At 46.1% G+C, this 14,471-nt stretch overlaps 1 protein-coding gene across 1 annotated transcript in view; it reads left to right on the forward strand.

Moving 5' to 3' along the window:
* The first annotated feature begins 1,342 nt into the window (after positions 1-1,342).
* The window catches only part of LOC144125506 (uncharacterized), a 133,153-nt gene continuing 120,024 nt past the window's right edge, over positions 1,343-14,471 (forward strand). The window contains exons 1-2 of the mRNA XM_077658962.1: positions 1,343-1,474; positions 7,328-7,404. The gene's annotated coding sequence lies outside the window, so the exon portion shown is untranslated. The remainder of the gene's footprint in view (positions 1,475-7,327; positions 7,405-14,471) is intronic.

Consider the following 14,471-nt stretch of genomic DNA (forward strand, 5'->3'; position numbering starts at 1 on the left):
GACGTCCCAAATCTCTTGAAGCTAAGGGCAACACTATAGGGCTAGGAGGTCTGCGGACGCTGCAGGAGCCCCCCATACATGGCTTATCAACAGCCCCCCCCCCCCCCCCCCCCCATCCCTGACCTCTAAACTTTTGACAAGGGACGTATACGTGCACTTTGCGCCCAAACTAACAACCGCATATAGACACTCGCACTGGTGACGGATCACTCTGCATTTCAATGTTCATTTTAAACACTTAAACTTCATTTGTCCTTCTTTGCGATCAGACTCTGCTGGCCTCTTGTTCATTCACATTTATGCCAAGGTTGTAAATTGTTCTGTTTTGTGAAGTGTTCCATGCATTATTATACATCGTATATGTAGGCCTATGATATTTGAGGCTTATAACAGAGCAGCTATAGGCTGGGACAGCCGCCGTATAGTGAACGGATCCAGATTATTGTTTCTGCCACCTGGAGTCCTTAATTTAATGTACAGTGACATCGCGCGTATTGCACCTGGATGTTTTTGCATTTCGGCACCGGTGAAACGCGGCCAACGCGTGGTCTGGATTCGATCCCATGGTCGACCACGTACACTGACTGAGCCGTAGAACGGAGCCGTGCAGTGCGCCATGCATGCACCGCCGCGGGTAGAATACACATAGCATATCGTTCCACTTTTAAATTACGCACATTACTATACATGGCTCGAGTTTCATCGCGCGTTTCGGCGGAAAGGGTGCCACGGACTACAGTCCGAAGCAAGGTTGCGCGCATTCAGGGCACGAATGCGAATGCGCCCGCCCGAGCACATGCAGGTGCTGACCCGAATATACAAGCGCTGATACAATTAACTCGGGCATGCGCGTGCTGTTTTGCCAGCGCATCTGCCGCGATAGCGAGAAGTTATCGCCGCTCTGCGTCGAGAGGCAAAATATAATTCTTTTCTCTCATGATGTGGAAACTGGCGCAGCGTATAAATCGCAGCTGCAGCGAGTTAGACATGCTCCACGCGTTTACCCTTTCTGCTTTCTCTTTTTGTTGTGTTGGAGTCGTTTTTTTACCCCCCCCCCCCCCCCCCCCCCCCCCCCCGCTGTCCCTGTAACTCGCTGTGTACATGTGCGGGAGACGAAACCGAGAAAGAAAAGAACAGGAAAAAATGAGGCTTGTGAAAGCACCACACACACATAACGTTTCATGCGAATTAATAGACGACACGGGGGGAAATTTAGCGCGAGGGCGCGCAATGGAAAGGAATGGGCCCGCACGCACAAACGCAGGAACAGTGGGCGGGAAAACAGCGGATCGAAAGCTCCGTGCGCGTCGCGCGCTGCCTCGCCGCTGCCTCGTCGCGTTTCCGGGAAGTGTAAATAATTTTTACAGAGAGTACACATGCATGCAGAGTGCTCGAAAGGATGTCATCGTGAGTTGTCTAGCCCTGAGCCTGCTCCGGTTGCTTGCCACCGTCGATTCAGGGGCTCCATCAAACGGTGAGTAAATGCTTCAGATATAAGTCGGTATAGAAGGCTTCATTGTTCTCGGTTCCGTGATAATTTTTTTTTTTTTACCACGGTGGCAGTACCAGGCGCATTTTCTCATTTCGGGCATATACGTATACGTACACCATTGCGCAAAAGTAAAGAGGCCACTTGAACTGATAGAAATGCGTGCCAGCGCTCTCTCTCGGTGCAGCGCCTGTTTTCAAGATATGCATAAGGTGCCTGACCAAATATGTTAGCCTGTCTGCCCACACTCTTCTACCAGGCACGCCTCTATAGATGAAAAAATCGCAATCACAGCTATTCGCGTGGTCTCTCCACTTTTACGCACGACTGTACGTGTCTGCAGCCTGCTTTGATTTAGGGGGCTCACCTGCCCAACGGGTTGTGGGCAGCTGACAGGCCTTCACCTTGATGAAGGATTCACTTGGGTGAAGATCTTCAAGGCAACTGTTTTGAGGGCAACGTCCTTCAGCTCGGTGACCTTTGTGGCAAAGGGCCTCATGGTAAAGGCCTTTAAGGTGAAGGACTTCATGGTACATGCCTTCCGGGAAAAGTCCTTCAGAAAGAAGGCCTATAGGCCGAAGGCTTTTACAGTAAAGGCGTTTACGTAAAGTGCCTTAGCACGCAAAGGCTTTAAATGCTCGCCCTATTGTGCTATCGCACGATATTCCAAGCTAAGCCATGCTAAAGCCTCTGCTATTGTTTCTTTTTTTCTGTTTTGCTGTAGTGTACCAGTTCTGGGCAATATATAGGTATCCCGCTACGCGGAAGGTTAGCAGTTAGATGAGTCATATTGTTTCCAGCTGCGCCCAATTACAGAAACGTGGCGGAAGCAGGATTTGTTGCGCATCGCGTTCCGGTCACAGGGGACAAGCAATTGTGAGAAGACAGGCGTATACGCGTGCGCACCAGCTATATAGTATCGGCGAACGGTTAAGCGATTCGAGTATGCAGAGAATGTAATATAGGGGAAAATGCACTTACTTCAAAGGTATAATTTTGCTTCGAGTTCTGAACTCATCACTCAACTCCTGTGTATCGATAGGTGTTCAATAAATTTTTCCTCTGGGCCTCGGTAGTAACATTTTAGGGCTAACCAGTGGAATTGAAAGACGTTTCGCTCAAATGAGAGCTTGGAATATGTCCTCTCTGCTAGTGGCAGATCTTCTCCTGTGCCATCTTGTTGTGCGGCCTCTTTCGGTTTGGTCCCCATGGGTGTGGCGTTACGCATTTCCACCGCCGATGACGTAGCCTGCACACGCTGTCGCAGAAGAGTGATTATGGGTGTACACGACACCAGCAGTGTGCTGCATTATAGTGAACTGTTCGTCGGACGCGAGAAGTCGTCCAAACATTCCTTCGTCCTGGGAAACAGCTTAACACCTGCGGCGCAAGGTCAGAGCTCCATACCGGGTGTTTCACATTAGATTTTACGCAATTTTTGAACACAGGCTTTTTGAGTTAGAACAGCGCTTTTTTCGCCATAGGCATCGCCAGCGGTGTAGCACATCAGAATACAGCCAAGACGTGCTAACTAGCAGGCGTTTTAACTATTATTGAATAGTTAACTTCTAAGTATTAATGTTAGTCGCCTTAATTATTTAAAGTCGTGTAGCCGACCGTGAGTATTGTCTATATCAGATTTCAAAATTTCGAAAACGCGATTACCCTAGGCGCTGTGGCCCAACAAATTTTGCCTACATTACGCCAAATACGTGCGCTTTCGAGAAGCTTGCAGGCAAAGCAACTCTTCCAGCACACGTAGCGATTGTCCGGACCCGTGGAGTATCTGTTACGGGTGCAAGTTGGACTTATTTTTGGAAATGTGGCGGAGAGTTTGAAGGATGCTTCACTCCCGCCACCGGTTGGCCCGGTATTGCACTACCTCCATGATCGGCCTTGTCTTTAGCGCGTCTTTACTATCCTGTCTTTCTGTCCCATCTTTCAACTGTCATACTATCTGCACGTGGTAGCGATTGTGGCTCGGCTTGAGCCAGTGAGCAGGCCTGTACATCTTTGTGGCAACAACAGACAGACAGTTCCAGCACATGCACTGGTCGAAAAAGCTAAAATCTGTTGGGCCACAGCGCCGAGGGTAATCCCGATTTTGAAATTATAAAAACTGATATGGATATTACTCGCGGTCGGCTACACGCCTTTCAATATTAAGGAGCCTAACGGGAATAATTAAAAAAATTAACTATTCAATATTAGTTAACCAGCCAGCTAGTTAGCGCGTCTTAGTTGTATCCTGATGTACTTTACCGCTGGCATATCTGTGGCGAAAAAAGCGCTCTTCTAACTCAAAGAACCTATTTTTAAAAATTGTGTAAAGTTTTAGGTGAAATACCCTGTACGTATAAGGTGTGTGGCAAAGCGTCATGAAACTAGATATGTTCAGGGCAAAAAAAAAAAAAAAGGTCTTTGACCAAACCGTCGGCTTTCCGGGTCGCTGAATCATTCTACTGTTGAAGGGCCCAAGTCCTATTCCTGATCGTTATTTAAAGCTATGTGCTTGTACGCAAACTGTGCTTGTGTGCACGGTTCCTGAGCACTACATCGCAACTGAGCCAAGCTATGTGCAAAGAGAGAAACAATGCGAGTGTAATGTGGCGCTGCTGATACGTCTGTCGATGAGCTTAAACCCGACCTGTCACGGTCCATGTGGACTAGGCGCTGGTCTTCTCATTTATTTTACGGCCCATCCTAAGGAATGTCGACGAGCATAACGCGTAACTGAAGGTGGTCGTGCACGAGGCTTGGTTGGTTTCAGCAACAGCTTCGGCGCGCGCGGCATGCTAGGCGAGGACCTCCGCAAGGGCTTAGTTAGGTTGGCTTCACCGCATGACAGCGATGTGCCAAGGGAAATGAGCACAAGAGATCGCATGCAAAAGAGAATATTAAAAATTCCGCAAGTGCGCTTTCCCACGTAACTATGTTGCCAAAGACAAGATGGCCGACTTCTCTACAAAAAAAAAAAAAAACAAAGCGAGGGGTACAGGACAGGAGCTAAGGGTGTGGATAGAATGTGTGTAAAGTATTTCGGAAGAATAAAACAAAAAAAAGTAGTCCTTCTTGCCTTGTTACAGCTGGAAACGTATGGTCAGCTATCTTGTCTTGGACAACACTGTTATGCGGGAAAGCGCACTTGCGTAATTTTGAATATCCCCTACTGCGCGGCCCCCAAGTATTTCAGTGCCTCTCGTTACACTGATCTGTCATACTAATTTAGGCCAAATGGGAAAAGATTGGACTCGAGATACCGTGGCGTTAGCATGTGCTTCACCAGACACGCACGGATAAGCATTGCAAAAGTCACCCAGGCGATCGCAAATAAAGGGGAAGCGTTCCTCTAGAATTTGAGGATGTTAGGCTGCTTTGAAGGTGTGTAGTTGAAAAGAAAAGGGTAGTAATCTTCATTAACATTACTGTTCTTACTTCGTGTTTAATGACCGAAGCCAAGAAAGTAGTTATGTAATACGCCGTATATACAGGTCGTGGAGCTGCTGCATGTCCTTAAATCCATCCAGCCCTAAAGAAAATGGGTTTTGAATTTCTAGTTGGGTCCTGTAATGTTCTCGTAATGAGTAACCAGGAACTCATTAGAAATTCAACATTCATGCGTTTTAGCATTAGCCTAGCGGATGTTCACTTGAAGTTTCGCATCTGATTTATTATAGCTACTTTTCAAGATCTAAGAGTTCGTATATTTGAGCCTGTGATGCGAAAACTCGGCATGCGATAAGGCAACAGCAATTCCAGTGTATCTTCTCACCCAAGTAGTCGCTGCTCAAATCGAAATGCAGACTTATCTCGCCAGTTCACTCTGGTCGTTACACCAGACTTGACAACTGCTGGGAAAGAAACGATGGACTAACCGCAGCATAACTGACCATGAAAAATGGGAGGAACGGTGAAAAGACATATTTGTGGCTTTGTTTTATTATCTAGAGTTAATTCGAGCGTTGTCCCTGACCCTGCTGAGGCGGATAGACATTTCAGAAAATGAAAAAAAAGCTTAGTGGAGCTGGAGTGGTCATTTGAGTGCTGATCATGCAGGTGAGAACGCGCATAAATTCGTACGATGCGATTCACTATGTACTGATAGTGGAGCTGAGATGGACAGCTTTAATAATGAAAATACTTGATTTCCTACCCTTGCCGCATGGTTTCTGGATTAGTTGATGCTGTCTACACGTTGACGACTCTTGTAGCGATGTTGCTACTCTTAATAAATGGTCTATAGACTTTATATCGACTGTATTGCCTTTCTATAGATATTTATTTTTCTTTATTCATAGTCTATAACTGTCTATAGACAAAAGTCTACTAAAAGTGTATGGCCATAAATCTATAGATTGTCTAAGAATGTCTATGGACTTTGTATTGGCTGTAGACTATTCTATAGGGTTAGTTTATAGACATTCTACAGACTTTATAGACAGAAGTCTCTGGACAGTCGATAGATTGTTTAAAGATATTTTTGTAAGGAATATATAGTGGAAAGCAGTCTGGTTCCCGTCAGCGTTGCTCGAAATAACGAAAAACGAAATAAAACACGAGCTTCGGTCCTTGTTTTTAGGACTTAGTAATGTGAATGCTGCCAGTTACCATAAATACGATTGCGCACTACGCTCAAAAGCAAGGGACAAACATTGATTGGCGATGTCCGATAACTCGGCATCTCGCATCAGGTACACACACGGTTCGAACCTATACTTTATCGCTAAACGGTCAATTGCAAACGCTGTACCCATGTTATAAGGCTTGCCTCATCTTATTTTCGAAAGCACACGACAATTTAATCTACATGCTTACCAAAATCAATACTTTTTATGAAAATCGAGTTGTATATACCCACTACGGACGCACTTAATACACAACGGCGTCGTTTTTCGCTTCGTACTGTATGGTCTCGTAGCCTATGCGTGTCTTTGTTCAGGCAACAACAACGACAAAAAAGTCTGGAGGCCTAGTCAGCAGCGCGCCCGTATCCAAACCCAGTGGCCATGATTTCAAATCCCAGAGCAGTTGTTGTTGTTGTTGTTGTTGTTGTTGTTGTTGATGTTGCCTCAGAAGCGATGGCACATACCCACGGTTGGGGATTGGCCTGGGTTTGGTGCAGATCCAAACTGTAGGAAAAGACATCCAGGCCTATCTCAAGAAAAGACATCCAGGCCTATCTCAAGCGGCTAATAAATAAAAATTGGGGAATCTGGGAAAACGAATAAAGAATTTGGAGAGATTTTGAGATTTGAATGGTAATCGAGGAGACAAAGAGGCGAGAGTTATAATAAGTGAATTAAAAAAGTAATAATCATAAATAAATAAATGTTGAGATAAAAGAAAAAAAGATTTAGCACAAAAATCTCCCGTTCTCTGGTAGTCTTTCGTTCATATATGCTTCCTCTTTGTCGTATGCTTGCTCGGTGCTCTCGGTAACCATACATGCTTAACTGTTGGAGCTTTCGGTTAAAATCGAAAAAGAAACAATGAACATACGCCCAATTAATTTTGTGAAATTCGGATTTAACCGAAACAAAAGTCAGTATCCTTGAGATGTACGCCACACCTTGCTGAGTATTGAGCACGACTTATACAATAAAACATTGGTTGGGTATAATGCATCGCATTCTTAAGGTGGAGGATAAATAAGAGTAAAGCAGTTGTTAGCGCTTGTCGCTGTCTCTTCTTTGTGGGTGGTCTTGTGTCAACGCCCACCTTTCTCCTTAAGAATACGAGTTATACAAACGGTCACAAGCGATAATTAACAAAGTGTGGAAGCTAGGGGCCTGGTTTAACAGGGTCGTTGGAGTCACGAATCTTTTCCCTCTCTCGTAGATGTTGCTGAATCCAGATGACGTGGATTGGTAGAGAGCGGGCCTCGTAAGTGACCCTGGGGACGTACTTCGCGACTGGTGAGTTCAGTCAGGTGTGCAGGTCTTCTGACGGCGAGGTACGTTAAAGGCGTTCCTCGAGAAGTTATTTATTACAGTATGTACTCAACTGACTTACGTACGCTTTAACTAAATGTAATAACCTCAAACTCCCACGACTCCGGACCACCGGCGGCCACCACACGGCCAACCTGTCCGGCCGCCGCTCAAGGAACTCCCGTCTTCAACTCCGCGGCCCCGGGGCCACCGCCGGCCACACAAGACCGATCTGTCCTGCTGCCACACACCAGCCTTTTGCGCAGCCGCCGCGGTGGCTCAGTGGTTATGGCGTTCGGCTGCTGACCCGAAACACGCGGGTTCGGTCCCGGCCGGGGCGGTCGAATTTCGATGGCGGCGAAATTCTAGAGGCCCGTGTACTGTGTGATGTCAGTGCACGTAAAAAAACCCAGGTGGTCGAAATTTCCGGAGCCCTTCACTACGGAGTCGCTTTGGGACGTTAAACCCCCGAAATCAAATCAAATCAAACCAACCTTTTGCGCTCTCCTCCGCGCACCCAACTCGTTGCATTCCCGCCAGAACTGCATCCTCAGCCAATAAACTATTCTCCCGCCAGAACTTACTCTCTATAGCCAATAGATGACTTTCCCGCCGTCTTTTAGACGCAAGATGTCACAACGCAAAAAAAAAAATGCACACAATATCAAACACACGCCTCGCAGTAAGCTTTCATAGCTAACTAGAAGATACTACAACGAGAACAGACAGTTTAAAACACACACGTCGCTGTTAGCCGCTCTGGATAGCTAGCAAGAAGGATAAAAAACGCACAGCGCCGGTCCACCCGAGCCGTTCTGTCGCTGTCTCGTGTTTCGGACGGACTTCGATAAACAAACCATTCCTCACTCGCTTAGGCCGATAACCGCGTCGTGAAACATGGGAAATAATATTCGCCGAGGAAAAAAAATGATAACTTCGTTCTGAAATAAAAATCTAAAAATGTCCGCTGAATTTTCAGGAAATAAAAACCAAGAAGTCCAATCCCTAGCCACTGTCGTCGAAATTGCTCCAGCGCAACCGCTCGCATTCTGCATTTTTTTTTTACTGACTGCTTCTCTAGCCGAACTGTCGTAATCATCCGGAACTCGGGATAAATAAACACAGGTACCAACCAGAAACATGGTGACGAATTTGTTTCAGACACGCTGAAGGAACTCAGAAGGAAATTCGTTAAGAACTCACAAGACACCCTGGCGACTCTATTGTGAAAGAGCAACCTTTCATCAGACACACGCAATATATTTAATATATTTTATAAGGGCAGGCATAAAACTTGAGTGCCGCTGTGAATGTGTACTTCTTTTTCCGACATCCCGACATATCGCCTAAAATTCTTTTGGAGCAGGTCCCACACGTTTTTACATCTCGAAACGGTTAAGATGATCTCATCAATGTTGTCTGCAGCTACAAAAAAAAACAGAATAAAAGAAAGAAAGAAAGAAAGAAAGAAAGAAAGAAAGAAAGAAAGAAAGAAAGAAAGAAAGAAAGAAAGAAAGAAAGAAAGAAAGAAAGAAAGAAAGTTTCAGTGCGAACCATTCCATGAAATACGCCTGGCACATTAGAGCTCATACGAAGAAGCTTGACTTCTGTCAAGGCTGTGGACCGAACTTGTCGCTTGCATATATATATCTGTCTCGTTTGCATACGCAAATGATATATACAGTGTCTGGAATTTAAAAAAAATAATAATCACGCGTTCTGGTTTTTTCACGTGTACGCAGCTGCCGCATGACGGAAAGACCGTTCAAATACATGTACGCGCGCACTGTGGCCTGCGCTCGGAAAGCCAACGCGCCCAGCAGGCATCTGGGTGCAGCGGCTGAAGGCGACAGATGGGTTAGAGGCGTAAGCGATCTGAGCACAGTGCACGCTGTTCCTTAAGCGCCGGTTGTCGAGCTTTCTTTCTTCAAACAATTTTCATGGCTCATCAATTATTTGAAGTCACTGGTATGTTTTTCATTCTTTTCTTGCTTGTCATGCTACCCATTCTTCCGTTTTTCCTTCCAATTTTTCTCCCTAAAATTTACATTTAACCAAGGACTGCTTTTTTTTCCCTTCGTTGTTAGTATATGGAAATTTTAGGCCGTATGTACTATTCCTGAAGACAGAAATAAAATTTCTTGGTGCGTTACCTTTGCATTTGATCGACATTTATAACGTGGATTGTAGACTCGAAAGTTTCTTATATCCGAGGCGCTCCTGTGAGAGATGGTTTGCTATCCTGACGACGGTTAAAACGAAGGGAAATATTATAAAAATGTAGCTTCTATAGAAGAACCATGTAGCAGAGATTTAAGAATACAGAACATGAAAACGCATAGAAAATGGAAAAAAAAACTCACAGGACGGTTACGACTGTGTAACGCGAGGTTCAGCGATAGCTGTTTAGGCGTTTAGTTTTGGGGATCTCATGCTGGCGCACTGGTGTAATGGTCACGTGATGCACCCCTGCACTGGCAGGAGGCGGCTGTTTCAAACAGGGCCACCCGTAGGCTTATGCGACCCAGGTTGACCGGCGCAACCGGTGGGTGCTAGCGGACCCACCGGTTACGCCGACGGCGACGAAAAAGCCAAGGACGGGCACCTATAACAGCTGTCGCTGTAAAAAAGTAAACCTGACAAAAGAAAAAGAAAAAGAGATATTACCTTCCCGGCATAGCCAAGGATGCGAAGCACCGTGCAGCACCCTGAATCATGCTTGTCTTGTTTTAGAGGCTCGAAAGTCTGCAGCCCCAGAGCGTGCAAGTACTCAGTCGCACTAAATACGAAATAAAGTTGTTTTACTGAATCGTGCCCGGCAACTGAGCCATTCTGAAGGACTCCCCTCCCCAATTCCTTGCTTTTTCCACATAAGCAGGGCAAAAATAAACAGGCCATTCGTTTTCAAGACCTTGTGCTTCAAGAAACAGGCGTAGTAACAGCAATAAATAAAAAAAAATATTTCAGGACGTTTACCCTTGTGGCAATACGAAGTTCAGCGACAGCTGAGGTGTGTGAAGTGCTGATGACGGTCGGAGTGTTTAGTAATTGTGAGTGGGGCTGTTCGGTTGAGGTGTCCCTCACACACGAGCATGCGGCCGCGTGCGACCATTTGCCATGGACTATCACGCATAGTATTTCAAACGTTCCATAAGACGGGCGTCCGGCGTAGAATGCCAAGCGCATTGAGGGAAGCATGGCAACTGGGAGAACCAATCATCGTGGCTCCCCGCTGCGCCTCTTTTTTCTCTTTCTACGGTTACTGGTGGAATAGGGGAGAAAATAAGTGCATGGTTGGTTGGTTGGAAGCACAGGTGGGTCCCCCTGGAGGTGTCAGGTTATGGTGCCGAGGGCTGGAGGGCTGATAGGCTGACGACCTAAGCCTCTACTGGCCGGATCATACCACACATACTTCCGGTGTCTGAAAAACCGCGAAAAGCACTCGACGGTTAGTAGCTGGCGGGTCCGAAACAAACCCTGAAAGTCGTGGAGGGGCCCGAGGTAGCTGACCCCGGGTTAGGTTCTCCTGTCTCCGGAGGTCGGAGCCCGTTGCGTTTGGTGGGTGGTCGGGCATCCTGTGAGTGGGGCCGCGCCATTGGGCAGTATTGACGCCCTCCCTGTCCTGGCCAGGCAGGCCAGCAATGGAGTCAAGACATTCGAAAGGTCAGAGCCAAAAACTCGTTGTCCCCATTCCCATCCCTATGCCCATAACCCCTTTCCCGACAACCATACAACCTATCCATTTTACCCATCCTCTACGCTACGTCCCAAGGGAGACCAGGGGAGTCTCCCGGGGCCCACTCAACCGGCTGTGGGTCGCTATGTAGCTTTTTACCCCCCCCCCCCCCCCCTCCCCAACCACTAGTTTTTTTTCATTTTTCCCCACCTACGTGTGGTAAAATTACGCCATTGCCCTCGGGCCTTTTCATTTATCTTCAAATTGGGTTAAGCCCTTTGTACGTAAGTGGTGGAGGCAGGGACTTATTGTTTTCAATTTTTTAGGTAGCCCCATCCTAATATATGTTACTAGCGGTGAGTGTGTTCCGACCAGTCGTCACCGCCAATCACTCCTTCGTGTCGTCGACAACGGCGACGCTGCGTAAGCGGGATTCGTGACCTTAACAGCTCTCGCTGTAAGAAAGTGTTCGATGGGCGGTCAGTCAGAGACAACCATAGCTGTAGGCCGCTTCGTGGAGGTGCATAATCTCACGAAGCCCGGATCTGACGTTTTATGAGTTTATATGATGGACTTCTGTCATCCTCCCTCCGGTTAGTGCCTCTACTTTGAGAAGATCGCCGTCCACGACCACACTCCACTTATTTCGGTTCTTTGTAAGTGTTGTGCATCAGAGCCTCCTGGCAAGTTCCGGAAGGATGACCACGTACTGCAGCCATATACCGCATGCAGGTCTCGTCTTCTTGGCTGTTATCTTTCACTTTGCGATGGCCACACCGCCTTTGGAGCTCGCCGCGCGAGGATAGCCTGGGCCTTCCGCGCCGCTTGGGTTTGCGTATCATAATTACCGGAACTGCCGGGCAAGCACGCCATATATCCTGGAACAATGCCGGTGTTAGTTTCAAGCACAGTGACCGCTCTCTCTAACCCCATCTTCCTGGCCTGTGTGGCTCGCAGTATCGCAGTTAATTTTTGCGAGCCTGCGCTCCTAAGTGGCCCGGAGGCACAGAATGTGCTCTGCGAGCGACAAAACGTGCTACGCTTACGCCGGAAGCCTCGACAGATGTCTAGGAAGCAGTAACCAGAAGCGGGATGCGTCTCTTTGTTGTTGTACTCTTTGTTGTTGTAAAGAGACTCATTATTGTTGTAAAGAGGATAAAGCACACCATCCGTTTACCTCGTGTTCTGTTTTATTCGCACTTTTTTACTCTACAGAGATATTTTGTGAAGAGTAGTGCTTCACATTAGCCGTATACTTTGCTGGCAGTAATATAAATTCAAAAAAGATATTTCCGTATTCTTACATATACGTCCCATTCCTCGCAGCTGAAAGGGTGAAATGGGACAAAATTTGTTCGAGGTATGCAAATTTTGAGACATTTATTTTATAATTACGTCACTGTATTCTTTGCATGTTGTGGATGTTGCATATCCTCGCATGCGCCACTTAAATGAAGAAAGCAAATTATTTTTTAAAAGTTATCCCTTTCCTCCATCATATTCAGAAATGAATTTGCATCTCCCAATAAATTGCAAGCAATTTTAAGATATATCTCACAGTTTTAATGGTCAAATTCACCAGAAGATTAAGCAAAGTTCGCATGGGCCTTTAAGGCTATGCTTGGGGTCCCTAAATCTCTAAAAAAATGTGTATAGAGCCCTCCCACGGTGCGTGCTGGGTAGCTAAGCCTGTTCTCCTTCCTTTACCTTTTCTGGTTTTCCTGTAGCATGCATCGCTGTTAAACTTACTTAGCATATCTGTTCATAATCTGAGTTTAGTAAATTCCTTATTAACTGACACTAAACAGAGTCGAATTCAGGACTTTATATTTGCCTATCTTCAACGATGGTGAAACGAACGCTATCAACGAACATTTTATATATACCACTTTGCATTTCGAAGAAAATTCTGTAAAAATTAAATATTTGAAATTTAAATAAGGGCTCTAGTTTGAAATTCTGTTTTCACTGGCCATTCCAATTATATTTCTGTACACAGAAACATTCCTTAGAATCGGAGTAGCGGTAGTAAATAAATAGTAGAACATTTCAGCGTTCCCCTATATACGGTATACCTGGTCGAGGAAACAGCAGATTATCCCAACGTAAACCTTACTTTTATAAACAACTATATATACCACTGGAGAATTTGCACTAATCGAGCGTCCACAGGCTTTAAACCTCTTGCTTTCTTCTTTGTTCAGAAACCTATCCTTCGTTTATAAGAGCTTTAGGTTGTGACAGCGAAGCTTTCTCTCTTCCTTTATTCCTCCCTTCCTTCCTTTCTCTCTTTCTTTCCTTCTTTCTTTCTTTCTTTCCTTCTTTCTTTCTAAAGGCGCTTCTATGAACTGGCGCTGCATGCTCGTCTTAACAGGGTAACGGCGTTTCCCTGTGATCACGGTGTACTATTAAGAGGCCATTAAGATATACGTTTCGTTCATAGCGCTTCATTTGACTGTGTAATGTTTGATGAGGTTCTGTTTTTGTGCGAACAATTCCACTTTCAAAGGCGTCACTACTGCAGGCGTCGCCTTTGATACCTGTGCACTGTCCTGTCGGCACCGTCAGGGCGACGGCGTGTTTTGCCGTGAGAATCGCACTGACGACCGTGCAGTGCATAAATGTGTACAATAGTTTACGTATATACGACCTGCGGCTACATAAACGCGGAGACTCAAAGGTGCGCGAACCTCAGTCGGCTCGTGCTCATGTATATGCTTAAACCTCGCGACATAGTGCGCAATAATATAAGGACGCGTAAGTAATGCTATATTAAGTGATGACTCTTCAGTGATGTTAATTTTCGGTAAACGGTCTGCAAGCTCCCGCCGCACACCCGTTTTAGTACGGCCGGACTGGACGTGGCGACGGCGCGCACATTGTCACGCGGCCGGTCTAGACGCGGCGGCGGTATACACAGAGCTTCGGCTTAAGTAGAGCAAAAAAGAAAATCACTGAAGAGTCAAGTTTCATTGCTTGACGGCTGTTCCTGCACGATAAGGTTAATTCATGATAGAGTGCAGTTGACCTTTGTTATTTTAAAAACTGAGGTTGTGTGCCTGTGCTATAGGTATAGTTCATATCTACCGAGTGACCGCCCCTGTAGATAAAACGATGCATACAACGAAAAAGTGAAGCTCGGCGCACGGCAATAACAAGTCCTGCGTCGTAAATATGATGTAAATCACCTGGAAAGCACATAACGGACTCAATTTTGTGATATCCAGAGATCAGACAGAATCCATGAACGTGGAAAATATGACTTTGGCCAGCGAATGTCCTGTTATTGTTGTGTCTATGTTCAGCGCGTGTTGGTTTCTTTGTTGGCGGGTTACTTGTTCGGATATTCAAATGGCCATCAATGTTCGGGGACACA

The sequence above is a fragment of the Amblyomma americanum genome, chromosome 3 (assembly GCF_052857255.1).
Source record: "Amblyomma americanum isolate KBUSLIRL-KWMA chromosome 3, ASM5285725v1, whole genome shotgun sequence".
Lineage (NCBI taxonomy): Eukaryota > Metazoa > Arthropoda > Arachnida > Ixodida > Ixodidae > Amblyomma > Amblyomma americanum.